This window comes from Adiantum capillus-veneris, chromosome 26 (assembly GCF_014529385.1).
Source record: "Adiantum capillus-veneris isolate H3 chromosome 26, ASM1452938v2, whole genome shotgun sequence".
NCBI classification, from domain to species: domain Eukaryota; kingdom Viridiplantae; phylum Streptophyta; class Polypodiopsida; order Polypodiales; family Pteridaceae; genus Adiantum; species Adiantum capillus-veneris.
The window spans coordinates 65,157,588-65,172,904 of record NC_140956.1 but is presented as its reverse complement, the minus strand read 5'-3'; positions in this window follow the sequence as shown (position 1 = coordinate 65,172,904).

Below are 15,317 nucleotides of genomic sequence, written 5' to 3'. Positions count from 1 at the left end.
GTGAAATGAGGTTCCACTTGAAAAAATGGAGTCTTTTTTTGATACTCTATTGATTAGTAAGTATATGTTTTCTACTATGGACTCAAGCATAGCTACCAAGCTATGGCTTAAACTTTTTGGACTTCACCACACAGATTAGAAGGTAGATTGTACCATTGATTTTTGAAGGAATATGTAAAGACTGCTAAAAAAATCTAATAACCTAAGCTTGGCTAGAGTAATTAAAATCTGTAAGATGGACATGGATAACAACTGACATGGCCATTGATACCTGTAAAACACATCCAAGGCTAATTGAATTTTTGTCTTGGTTGGATGGATGCAGGTAAGGACTCTATCTTATCTTGGAGGGTTTTCTTTTCTTTGGAAAGCAACATTATTGTGATGAAATACCCACTGAGGAACGGGGATGTTTTTTTACTACCAACCTTACTGAAAGAGGACCTCCTCCCTACAATCATGGTACTTAAATAATTCTGATACTAAGTTATTTTTGTACATATCAGTTCATTATTCCTTTGCCAGCTGTCTTTTGAATGTAAAAATTCAATTATGTCTTATTACTAAAGATTTAAACAGCTATACACACACACACACACACACACACAGAGGTAGATAGACAGCGTCTATCTGGTCACTTCCTTGACATAGCGAGAACGAGAGAGAGTGGGTCTAGTCTCTCCTCTAGTGTTTCGATTTCTTCTCTTGCATAGATACACATAGAGGTAGATGGACCGAGTCTATCTGGCCACTTCCTCAACATAGCGAGAGCGAGAGAGAGTGGGTCTAGGCTCTTTTCCAGTGTTTTGATTTCTTCTCGTGCACAGATACGCCATGACACACATGGATCCAATGATCTTCTGGAAGTACGTTTTTTTTGACAAGCGACATCGACTCTTGGATGTCTACGGCCACCATGATAGGTACAACTTGACCTTCACAGGGATTTTGTGAGCTAGATTGTACTTTTCCCCGGCACTAATCTCGGAGGAAATGTATGTCATATGCAGACAAGTGGTTTCTTATCCATGTGACTGGTTTTTGACCGATGAGGTTTTTGATCAACGAGATTGTGTGCAAGATTACAAGTTGTGCATTTTTTAACCGACGAACATTTCGGTCGATGCTTTATGCTTTAGATTGTGTGGTTTTTCACAGAGGTTTCCGACACACATTCGTTATGTGTGGAATTTATGTTATGTATGCATATGCTAATACAAATCTAGCTCTTGATAGCTCGTAGGTGATGGATTCACGGGTATACAGATAGCAGAGATGTGGAGTTTCCACAGAGCTACTCATATGGGAATGAGCTTATGCCATGCTTATGTTGTATGTATGCCACATGTGGATTTTTGATTGAGATGGTTTTGTCTTGGACAAGTTTATGCAGTTTTTGTGAGAACTCACAACAATGTCTTGCTTCTATTCATTGAGTTTGGAGAGCATTTGATCACTTTTGATCATTGTATGAAATTTGTGGATGAGAGTCTGAGTCTCTCATTTAAGCAGAGTGCCTAGTTGGCTTAATTTATACTTCTATGATTTTTTGGCATGCCACTTTGAATGACTAAGTTGTATTTGAGATTTTACTGAAAATATAAGAGAAACTCTATTCCCAAATTCTTGCCATATGTTGCATGTATTTGCAATTTGATTCTAGGATGGTGTAGTGGTTGATTTACTCCCATTTTAACACTGATCAAGTATTTACTCTCACTTTTATAGATTTTGTTAGCTTGGATGTGGATTTAGTGCTCTTGTATCCTCTGTCGTAGGAGTGAGATTTATGTATGATCATAGTGGCTATAGGTAGATCTATGGTATACATTGTTTTTGATTGACGAACATTCTAATGGTGAGTCTAATGCTTACATTTTACAAGTAGTCATTGGTTATAGGTTCTACATGCTTACAAGTATAGATTTATGCAATTGTCAGATTAACATCACTACTTGTGGGACGTGATTTGAGCGCAATGTTTGCTCACCACTTGTATATAAAGTTATGCGTTTTATGCTTAGCTGAGATCTATTTATCCGAGTGTTGAGTTGATACTCTTTGTGCTTGCATTATCCCTTGGCGCTTGTTTATGCATGGATTCTAACTACTTCCAACAAGCTTCAAATTCATCAAGGAAAATAGAAAAATCCTTACGTACTTCTTGGTGTACCAATTTCAACTTAGCACCAGCCTCTGTCGGGGCAATCACCTTTCCAAACTGCTCCAAAAACTGCCTCCACAATTCGTGTCATGAACTTTGATCATCACCCTTCAAATCATTGTACCAAACCTTTGCTTGTCTGCGCATCAGCAACGACACCATTTGCAGCTTTTTCGCATCCGTCTCAACATATGCATCAATATCACCTACAATTCAAAATTTGCCAACCAATCTTGAAGGTCTTCAACACCTCCAATTATGGGCCCAAAGCTTGACTACATCATCTCTCCTACCTTTAAACACAACCGCCAAATATTTTGCTCATCTGCTAACCGTTTGTCGGCTTCCAAACACCACTTTAAACTTCAAATTGGAGCATCAATGCTCCTCCGTGGGGCACTTGAAGATGGATAGGGGGAAGGGGAACACACCCAAAACCCAAGTAATCTGCCTCTCTAAAGCCCAAGACAATCACTACACACCCCAATCCACTAGAGTCCACCTTCAAAACTCACACAACTCACCGACGAACCACCGTTTTCACACCACCATTTGCACACACTCAATATGACACCACCAACAAAGCCCAATCACTACAAGAGGCTATTCATATTAGCAACGCTCACACAGCGACGCCAAAAAAAAAACTCCCGACATCGCTATGAGCGTCGCAAATTTACAAGTAAATTTGCGACGCTCATAGCGACGTCGGCTGGGGTAAAAAATCAATAGAGAGTGCCCAAAAACTCAGATCTCTCTCTCTCTCTCTCTCTCTCTCTCTCTCTCTCTCTTTCTTCTCCACACACACACACACACACACACACACACACACACACACACACGAGGAGAGGAAGGAGAGCCAGCTATGCTCCTTCCCTCTCCTCACTCTCATGTTCCCTTCCCCTCTTTCTCTCTCTCTCCCTCTCTCTCTCTCTCTCTCACACACACACACACACACATAGTGTTTTTGAGAGAGAGAGAGAGAGAGAAAGAGTACAAATATAAACAAAAACGCACACACACATACATAAACAAAGAATGCACACACACATTGAGAGAGGAAAAGAGAGAGCGAGCATGCATAAACAAAAAACGCACACATTGAGAGAGGAAAAGAGAGAGAGAACATGCATAAACAAAAAACGCACACATTGAGAGAGGAAAAGAGAGAGAAAACATGCATAAATAAAAAAACGCACACACATTGAGAGAGAAAGAGAGAGAAACTAATTTAACATCGTAGGAAACTAATTAAAATTAAAAGACCTAAAGATCTAGCCGACGAGGAGTTGAACTCAAGACCTATTATTCAAGAGGGAAATGGCATAACCAATCTATCATACTTGGCATGGGTGATAGAAAGGTTATACCATTTATCTCTTTTTATTGGCACACACATCCACACACACGCACACACACAAGAAGAAGAGAGTTATAATGTCATAGGAAACTATCCTAAAAGACGTTAAAGATTAGGTTAGATGTAGACTTACGCTAAATTAAATTTAGGTTTATTTAAGTTAAATTAGATTAGATTTAGGTTTATTTTTAGTTAGATTTATGTTTATTTACGCTAGATTTAGATTTACGTTATATTAGATTAGATTTAGGTCTCCATAGACTGCGATGCCTGCATGAAGCGGGTGAAGAAAGCCCTCAATGGAATATAGGGTATTGTTGCCTTCACTCATGGTGGGCTCCGTCGATCCAAAAGTACTGATGAAATGTCTTCAGAAGATAGGGAAGAAGGTGGATCTTCAGGGCGGCAAGAGTCACTACATCCCCGACAATGACCTCTAGACAACCTCTAGTCATTCAACAACAACTTCAAAGTTAGTAACAAGAGCAAGAACGGTCCAAAGGGCCAATTGCTACCGTCAGATGTGGATAGAGATGAGGCAGCGTCACCGCCGGAAGTTAACTCTCACATCTTCAGTGATGAGAATGCCAACTCTTGCCGAGTTATGTGAAAAATAAGTTTTAAGGTTCTTATAATCCCTGTTAGTTTAGTTCTTTGTTTTTAATATAACATAATTTACGTTAGATTTAGATTTATGTTATATTAGATTAGACTTAGGTTTATTTAGGTTTACCCACACACACACACACACACACACACACACAGACAAGAAGAAGAGAGTTTTAACGCCGTAGGAAATTATCCCAAAAGACGTTAAAGATTAGGTTAGATGTAGACTTACGTTAAATTAGATTTAGGTTTATTTTTAGTTAGATTTACGCTTATTTATGTTAGAAAAATAAATAACAGAGAGCGCCCTCAAGCAAGGAGCAGGTAACGCTCTCCCTCTCTCTCTCTCTCTCTCTCTCTCTCTCTCTCTCTCTCTCTCTCTCTCTCTCTCTCTCTTTCTTCTCCACACACACACACACACACACACGACGAGAGGAAGGAGAGCTAGGTATGCTCCTTCCCTCTCCTCACTCTCATGTTCCCTTCCCCTCTTTCTCTCTCCCTCTCTCTCTCTCTCACTCTCTCTCTCTCACACACACACACACACATAGTGTTTTTGAGAGAGAGAGAGAGAGAGAGAGAGAGAGAGAGAAAGAGTACAAACATAAACAAAAACACACACACACATACATAAACAAAGAATGCACACACACATTGAGAGAGGAAAAGAGAGAGAGAGCATGCATAAACAAAAAACGCACACATTGAGAGAGGAAAAGAGAGAGAGAACATGCATAAACAAAAAACGCACACATTGAGAGAGGAAAAGAGAGAGAAAACATGCATAAACAAAAAAACGAACGACATTTATAAAACAATACAAAAAATAGAAAAGAGTAAACCCTAATACTAACCATGCCGCCGCGAGAACTGAGAATGTCCATCAGGGTGTTTAAGCCCTTCCTGCCTGCGTACTCGCGCTCGTACGGTGTGGGATCACGTCCTGTCATCGACCACTGTCAAAACATACAAAGATTTCATTATGTTAGAATTAAAAAACTCATAAACCCTAAACTATCAAACATAAAGAGCAATGCGAAAACACTTACAAAATCGGCCTCAAATGATGCCCATCCACCGCTCCCCAAGTGGTGCGAGCTCCCTGCCTCTACTCGCGCTCTGGCTGCATCCTTTTGTTGCTTCCACTTGTCGGGATTCTCGCGCGCTGCTTTCTTTGCATTCTTCCAATCTTCTTTGGCTAGCCAATCTGGCCTGTTCCACCCATGCGTGAACCTGGGTGTCCCGGCAAGGGTCTCTAGCGGCATTTCGATGGGGGTACGGACGTCAGGTGTCTCCACCGGCATCTAGGCCCCGAAGCGAGGAGTGTCGAGTGGGGTGGCTCCTGGCGGAGTAGGTAGAGGTGTGTAGGTGCTAGGAACAGTCAGCCGCGCAAAACCTGGCGTAGATGGCGATGTTGTGGCTGGTGTGGGGGCGGGCAAAGAAGGGGAGGGTAAAGAGCCTCGTCGAACACGAGGCGGTGTGGAGGCATCAGTGGCAGAATCCCCACAACAAACGCCACCGCCACCACTAGAGCGCCGGTGTCTAGACGAGTGTGAAGATTGTCTTGTCGATGCCGAAGCTTCAGAGCGCGCCGAATGCTCCGAAAGAGAGGGAGATGCGGATGGAGTAGGAACGCGCGATGATGCGCCAGAGTGATGACGCTCCACGTACCACTGTCTCTGCTGCGGTGACAAAGAAGAAAGAAACTCCTAATCATCCATACCTGCATTAAACACACGAATATTTAAACTTAATATTGAATGAATAGAGTAGACAATGACGCAAAGACCATTAAATACAATGACGTAATGACGCATATAAATACAATGACGCAATGAATTGAGTGATAGAAGAGGCAAGTCCAAAACTCAGAATTTTCAATCAAAAGATGTGAGCGCGAGTAGAAAAGAGCGTTATACACCATGGAAGGTACTTAGAGAGCCAGAGCTTTTACAACACGGAGCAAAATTGTTCAAATACAATATTTGTGGCTTTAAGAGATCTCTCTCTCATCCTCGCATAACTCAGCATAACTTCCTATATCTATCTTTGTAGGATGAAATATTACCTGCCAGAGCCACATAACTTTTTAAGCACATAACTTGTAAAAGGGGGATGTTAACTATTTACATACTTACTTGTTCACAATGCTCGGGTAGTACGAAAGTGTCTCTTAGGTCAGTCCATTTCTTAGTAGAATCCACCTCAAGAAAACCAGACTCTCCTCTACGCACAGTAGCGTTGCGACCCTCCATGATTATCTTGAACCATTGCACGTCGAACAAGTCGACAAAAAATCCTCTGTAATCGGTCCTCACAATCTCTTGTAGCGTGCTGAAGTAAGTGAGTTCCGCCACCACAAGATCTGCATCAGAGGAACGTCGTCGACTAGACTATTCAAATTTTGCCATGATTCCACAATCTTGAGTAAAACGCTTTTTGTCGATCCGTTCCACCCTAAAATGTCGACCGTTACACCATGCTGCTGTGTATGACTTATACTACAACGAACAAAGATTATGAGTGGCCGTTCAAACGTTTAGAAATAAAGTCACTAGCTAGTCGTACGTTGCAAACTTACCTTGGTCGCGCAACCCCGAGAGTACTCCCACTCTTCCTCAGTCACTTCGTCACCGCATTGTTGTGCGCTTTTCAATTGGTTGTGCAACCATCTTAAGCTCATGAATGTTGGTAGGCTCTCCAGAACCGTCGGATAGTGCATCGCTGGTCGTCTTCCCCGTCTCCACTCGATTCGTGCCCTTTGTCGCTCTTGCTTTGCATCCTCATATTGTGAAATCCACTTTTGCATCACTGGATTGTGAAGCATGCAAAATCGGTTGATTTTAGCCTCTAGATCTTCCGTCATCTTCTTCTCAATACCGAGATTGCACATGACAATCCCAGATATGCGCTCATCATCTATGGTTCGCCATAGCGTGTCCCGGGCTTTATCAAATCTATCTAGCCACTCTCCAATGTACACTAGGGACTCTGATACCAACCAACGTTCTGCCATGCTACCCTACGGACGTGCCTTTTGACGCACATATCCCTTAAGCGTTTTTATGAAACGTTCTAAGAAGAACATCCATCTGGAATGAATTGTGCCAGCTATTTCCACCTCATCAACTATGTGAACAAGAAGATGCACCTGAATGGTTAGCATGGTAGTAGGAAAATGTTTCTCAAACATGCACACAAGCTCCGCAGCATTTAGTTTGGCGAATGGTATGGAGTCTACGTTGATCTCCTTTTGTGAGATCCATTGCACCAGCTTTGCAAGTTTGTAGATTGTGTTACGGATGTCGAGAGACAAACATCCCTCAATGGCAACCGGTTAAATAAACTGTAAAGTATGTGCAGCAATGATATTAAAGTCCACATTTTATGCAATGGTATTAAAGTCCACTATGAACGTACCTGACACATTTTATGCCAATCGTGTGACTTCAAACCAGTAAGCTTTCCTTCTTTAGTAAAACACGTTCGGAGCGAGTGCATTACGCCAGTGGGGGTCCGCAAAGATCGAATGGCCTCTTTTACTTTGCGTTCTTGGGCTCCTGTGAAAATCCATGGTGCTTTAGGGAGTTTTATCGATCCATCAGACGCTGTTTGCGGCCAATACTGCTTCATACGATCCACATTTCTAAGGTCAACTCTGGCTCCCAAAGTATCTTTCTTCCCGGTCAGATGGTCCCATAGTAGATTACCCACATTCTTGAATATGTGCATTGGATCGAGCAAGTGATTGATCATGAGTCGGGGCCAGTATGGTAACTCGTACCATAGAGATAGTCTCTTCATCCCTGGAGGCAATCCGTCATCGCACATCTCCTTCTGCTCTAACCATGCTTGTGCAGACATCCTTGGTGGCTCTCTTCCCAAAAAGCCGTCGCGTAACACATGATTCTCTGGAAGATACGCTTGATGACCTTCGTAGATTTGCTTCTTCAGTGAGGGCGCCCTACGTGCATTCAGTCTAGGTCCACATGTGACACATGCTCTGTATCCGCTTGTTTGAAGCCCTGCATGTGTACACATGATAATAGATCAACTATGGGAAAAAACAAGATTTACAGTGTCTGAGTAAGGAGTGTCAATAGATCACCTGAGCATTCTGTTAGCCCGGGATAGTCATGCATGGTCCACATTAGAATGCCTTTGATCAAAGCATTCCGTCGTCCTGTGTGTCGGCTCATATCCACCACCTCTATGACAATCCACAATTGTTGTAGCTCTTCCAATAGTGGACGAAGATACACATCCATATTCTCCACTTTATATCACCCTGGCACAATCAAGCTTAGCCATAGGTGCCCCTTCTTCGTAGTCAACCACGGGGGAATGTTGTAGTTGACGATGACAACGGGCCATACACTGTAAGATGTTGATCTTTGACCAAATGGATTTACGCCATCCATAGCCAGGCCTAAGCGCAAATTTCGAGCTTCCCTGGCAAAATCCGACCATGTTCCATCTATATGTTTCCAGGATGCGCAATCTGCAGGAATTCGTAGCACACCATCCGAAGATTTATTCTCCTCATGCCATGATGCTAGGGCGGGCATGGACTTACATTCGAAGAAATGCTTGATGCGAGGAAGCAGAGGAAAATGTCGCAAAACCTTTTGTGAAATTTTTGTCCCGTGGAGATCTACTCGATATCTTTCGGAATCACATTTCGGACACTTCTCCATGTCTATGTATTCCCCTCTGAAAAGAATGCAGTCATTAGGACAAGCGTGGATAGAATTGTAATCCATCCCCAAGTTTCGCAAAATCTTTCTTGCTTCATCTCGGGAATCTGGCATCACATTGTCAGCTGGTAGTATGTGCTCTTTAAGCAATCTACACAACATAAAAATACGATACAGTCGTGTAAAAATCTATTAGATCATTATACATTTAGAGTTTTATTAAAGTAAACTAATTGTAATAGATCACCTGAAAAGCGCTGTGACGCTAGTGTCACTCCATCCAAACTTTTCCTGGATGTTGAGAAGAACCAGGAGTGCTTTCAATCTAGACATACGTGCTCCATTATACAATGGCGTATCGGCTTCACTTTTCATATCACCATAGATAAGCCTTTCTGAATCCATGATCGTCTCGATCATTTCATCAATCTCGGGCTCAAACATTGCCTCGTTGTGAATGTGCTCTGCATGATCATCCCCCGAGCTGTCAGAGGCTACATCTTGTGGCCCTACATATGCTGCTTGACCAAAGCGCCTGCGAACACGTCTATTGGGTTGCAAGATTGCTGCTTGTTGGCCAGCGTCAGAGTCCGACGAGTTATAATTGGCAACAACTTGATCTATAATAGATGGATCAAACTCGCCAAATTCGCGAACGTGCTGCAAAGAAACACGTCTTGTCCGTCGCACAGCATGCTTGCATTGATTACAAGGACATAAGACCCTCGTTGAGAGATAGGTGTTTCGGTTGGACCGTCCCACATCCTCGTCACTACTCATAATGAGGATAAAAATCTTATAACTTGGACAACAAATTTAATATTCTATTGGCATTCTTCGTCTTATCTCTCTCTCTCTCTCTCTCTCTCTCTCTCTCTCTACCTCACATTCTCTAGTCATGTCCAATCCCCGCACACCTCGGTCTAGAGGTGCACGGAGATCAGAACCACCAGGTTATAATCTCGTCTTTATTGGTCAATACCTATATTTGTGGGTACAAGAAATCTACAGACCCACGTCTACATGATACTGCATGTAGTGGACAAAACCCCTTTGCCTCTTCTCTAGCTATAGCACTTCACAGCATCTTAACATCTTTTCACAGTAGATCTTTTCACTGTTCGTCTAACTCTAAACCCTAAACCGTAAGTAATTCTTGCGTGGACTCGATCTAACGTAAATAAGCGTAAATCTAAATAAACGTAAATCTAACTAAAAATAAACGTAAATCTAATTTAACGTAAGTCTACATCTAACGTAATCTTTAACGTCTTTTGGGATAGTTTCCTACGACGTTAAAACTCTCTTCTTCTTGTGTGTGTGTGTGTGTGTGTGTGTGTGTGTGTGGGTAAACCTAAATAAACCTAAGTCTAATCTAATATAACATAAATCTAAATCTAACGTAAATTATGTTATATTAAAAACAAAGAACTAAACTAACAGGGATTATACGAACCTTAAAACTGATTTAACACATAATTTTTCACATAACTCGGCAAGAGTTGGCATTCTCATCACTAAAGATGTGAGAGTTAACTTCCGGCGGTGACGCTGCCTCATCTCCATCCACATTTGACGACAGCAATTGGCCCTTTGGACCGTTCTTGCTCTTGTTACTAACTTTGAAGTTGCTGTTGAATGACTAGAGGTTGTCTAGATGGTCATTGTCGGGGATGTAGTGACTCTTGCCGCCCTGAAGATCCACCTTCTTCCCTATCTTCTGAAGACATTTCACCAGTACTTTTGGATCGACGGAGCCCACCATGAGTGAAGGCAGCAATACCCTATATTCCATTGAGGGCTTTCTTCACCCGCTTCATGCAGGCATCGCAGTCTATGGAGACCTAAATCTAATCTAATATAACGAAAATCTAAATCTAGCGTAAATAAACGTAAATATAACTAAAAATAAACCTAAATCTAATCTAATTTAACTTAAATAAACCTAAATCTAATTTAACGTAAGTCTACATCTAACCTAATCTTTAACGTCTTTTAGGATAGTTTCCTACGACGTTATAACTCTCTTCTTCTTGTGTGTGTGCGCGTGTGTGGATGTGTGTGCCAATAAAAAGAGATAAATGGTATAACCTTTCTATCACCCATGCCAAGTATGATAGATTGGTTATGCCATTTCCCTCTTGAATAATAGGTCTTGAGTTCAACTCCTCGTTGGCTAGATCTTTAGGTCTTTTAATTTTAATTAGTTTCCTACGACGTTAAATTAGTTTCTCTCTCTTTCTCTCTCAATGTGTGTGCGTTTTTTTGTTTATGCATGTTTTCTCTCTCTTTTCCTCTCTCAATCTGTGCGTTTTTTGTTTATGCATGTTCTCTCTCTCTTTTCCTCTCTCAATGTGTGCGTTTTTTGTTTATGCATGCTCTCTCTCTCTTTTCCTCTCTCAATGTGTGTGTGCATTCTTTGTTTATGTATGTGTGTGTGCGTTTTTGTTTATGTTTGTACTCTTTCTCTCTCTCTCTCTCTCAAAAACACTATGTGTGTGTGTGTGTGTGTGTGAGAGAGAGAGAGAGAGAGGGAGAGAGAGAAAGAGGGGAAGGGAACATGAGAGTGAGGAGAGGGAAGGAGCATACTTGGCTCTCCTTCCTCTCCTCGTGTGTGTGTGTGTGTGTGTGTGTGGAGAAGAAAGAGAGAGAGAGAGAGAGAGAGAGAGCGTTACCTGCTCCTTGCTTGAGGGCGCCGAAAAACTCAGATCTGAGATCTGAGTGTTTGGGCTCTCTCTGTTTTTTTTTTTAGCCCAGCCGGCGTCGCTATGAGCGTCGCAAATTTACTTGTAAATTTGCGACGCTCATAGCGACGCCGGGATTTTATTTTTTTGAGCGTCGCTGTGTGAGTGTCGCTAATATGAATAGCCTCTTGTAGTGCTGGCAGATCATAGTCAGATAATTCCTTAGCAACCTTTCCTTCTAGACTCAAACCATACTCCTCATGTAATTCTTCTGCAGTATAGCATAATTTTCTGTTTTCCCCTAAAATATAGCAAGAGAAAACAATTAGACATGCCACTATAGTACCAAATGTATAAAGTACTTAGCATGCAACCATATTAATGCAACCAACATGTAGATAATGTCTTAAAATACCTTAATTAGCAAGGTATAGTATGTGATTGTGGTCACACGTCTGGGACTGATTTGAACTCTCTCTCTCCCTACCACGCGTGAGAGCACTTTGAACTCTCTCTCTCCCTACCGTGCACGAGAGCACTCTACAGATTTTTCACAAACACCTTGTTATATCTCCCCTTGTGACCTTTCCATTCTCCATTGCCCTCTACCAACATGAGGACACCAGCCTGCAAATGTGCACCTAGAGCCACACCCAAAGCTTCTGAAGAGAGGCAATCTAGGATGAAGGGGAGTTCATTCAAAACTCCTAGTAGTAGCTGCATTGAGCCTCATACCAAGAAGAACAAGCGTCGTAGCAGCAGTGGTACTACAACCCCCAAAGAGAGGTAGAACATTGATCAATCAGAGATGACAGAGAGCATGGGAAAATCCTCCGTTGCACAAGTGAACAGATCCACAACAAAGAAGAGGGGTAAGTACCGTTACTTTACATGGTTTGCAATGTACCATTGATTGCACTAGGTCTTATAATCTTTGAACTGTACCTTTTATAATGTAACCTTTTAAAAGTCCAAATGCAAGTTCCCTCCTACAACTACCAAAGTGGCAAACAACCAAATGGGTACAATTTCTGTACCACCAAACCCTGCTTTCAGCCAGATAGATAATATTGACTTACATCACCATAACACTTAATGTTGATGTATTACATCATGTATCATATTGCTAAATATGTTGGGGTAAAGGTAGTGTGCCTTGTCCTGAACCGAGCATCCGACGTTTGACTGCTCAATGACTCATTAACCATCGACCCTTTATTATTTGTATATTCTTTATATACTACAAAGAATAAGGAGATAGAGCTTGCTGCTCCATTCTCCACCTACATAGAGTATAACCTCTTCCCCCACCTATACCATATACGCACACATTGCACACTCACAAGTGGTATCAAAGCTTTGATTTCTTGACCTTCTCTCGACGTACGTGCAAAAGCTTTGAGAGAACAAAGCAATAGAATCAAAAGGTGGAGGAGGAAATCCACAATCACAGATCTATAGGAAATTGACACCTCAGTAAAGGTATTGGGAGCATTAAACAAAAGGCATTGTAGAGATTTTCTTTAATGAGAAGTGTTGAACCTCATAAAAAAGAGCAGCACTAGAGACTCTTTCTTTGCAGTAGCGCTATGAGGCAACAAAAAAACACCATAGTGTTGATGAAAAAAATTGGAGAGTGGGAGCGTTGGAGTTTGTGAAAACTGAAGGTAGGACAATGTTGAAAATTTCAGCGATGAGTACAAAATGCTAGTGAGTTTTTCTCTCTATAGTGCAACAGAGAGCATGTATGCAACACCACACACACACACACACACACACACACACTGTGGTACTTACCTTTGTGATTATGTAGCACAAATAACAATTGTGTTAAACTAGCTTCCTAATTTACCTTATAGGTATCCACCGTGGGATATCTCCCTTATAAGTATAATAGGTTTTTTTAAAAAACCCTTAGCTTGCAAATTAAGTGGTTTATTGCCCTCTCTAAAACCTACCGTGAAGGCACTATGGTGGTATTTGCCATAACAAAACTGCATGACAATCGGCCATGCTTGATCAGACCTGCAGGAGGGGCTCGCTCCACTCAATACTACCTAAATGCTACACATATTCAAGGATGGCGGCCTTCCTCCTTCTTTTATTTAAGAGGTGAGGGCGCACTTTGCCCCTCACTTAGCCTTCTGTGAGTTTTTCTTGCGTAAAGTGTGAGAACTGTTTATATTTTTTTCTACTACATCTACAATGGAGCTTGCAACAGCTACAACATAGGTTGGTTACCATGTTTGGCCTCACTGATTTTGTTACAATCATTTCTTTGAGATTATTATTATGGTATTGCTCTGTGTATGGGTGGATTCACTTGGCTTGACATAGCATGATATGTGTTGGTTAATCGGTAAAAACCATGGTGTGGGATGGCATTGCTTTGGTAACACCACTAAGGAGTATTGTTAATTGCTATAGCCCCGATTTTTAATGGCTATGCATAGCATCATATGGTTAATGATTGATTCTTTGGGCTTAACTTACTGACATTCTGGCTGCGCTGAGAAAACTGTTTATTTGCTTGTGATAATGGGGTACTACCACATGGCTGGACCATGCAATATATATTTTTCTGCAGACTGTACAGTATAATTTTAAAAAAAGGAAGGGTCTAACCCGGTGATTACTGGTTTTAGTCACATGACAATGCTTGGAAACAGCTTAATATATGGGGGCATAACCTGCTGTGTTTTCTGATAAAAACCACTTTATGGCTGCTTTACTCTAAATGGCACTAACTAAAGGTTTTTTTTGGCTAAACCCCTCAGCTGGGTTTCGGTTCTTTACAGATAAACGCATATTACCTAAGGTAAGGTTGCACTTAACAGAATTGTTCTGGAAAGGTTGTACTTAAATGATTGGATGGTAATTGATTCCGCTTTACACTTTAAGCTATTCGGTTAACTTTGTGATAAATGGCTCACTGGTTTGGTAAAAAGCTCTGCCCATTGTGAAGGTAAGTATCTCGCATTACAGCTTTGGGTACAACCCAGAGGGGTTTTTTCTTGCATATGGATGTGTCGCTATCATTACAGTAAGATGCTTTGGGATGGGGGTATTCCCAGGATGACTATTGGCTTCTATGATTGGTATTGTCGCTGTAATTGGTTGACATGAAAAAAACTGTCTCTTTTTTAAACTTGTATGAAACACCTATGGTTGGGTGTACTTTGGAATCCTATTTTGCCGTACAGTGCCTGCTAAAACACGCTGTTTTGGGCAACCCTATGGGATTTTTCCCAGTTACACTGCATATTAGCACCTGTTTTTGATAAGACGGGATAATGCAAAACTCTATTTACATTCACCATTTGATGGGAGTTTGTGACTTATAGTAAATAGGAAGGATCGGATTACGTTGTAAACTATATCAGTTCCGAATTTATTCTACAATGGGTCTATACTCGTTTATAGCAAGTTTTAAACTTCTTCACAGATGGAGCTCCATTAATTTACTCAAAGTTGTTTTGTGATGGGTAACTTACCATTTGAAGTAGTAGGGGGTATGGCACTCTACGCTAAGACTAAAATACTAAATTTTTATTTTTTGAACCTTATATATAAAAGAACATAATTACTTTGGACTAAGCTCAAATGTTTTTAAAAAATGTTAAAAGATGGACATGGATAACAACTGGTATAGTCCATTGATACCTGTAAAACGCATCCAAGGATAATATAAATGTTGTCTTGTTTGGATGGATGCTGGTAAGGACTCTATCTTATCTTGGAAGGTTTTTTTTGGCTTTTAGCAATTGTCCAATAAAGGATTATACATACACCTATTGCAAGGG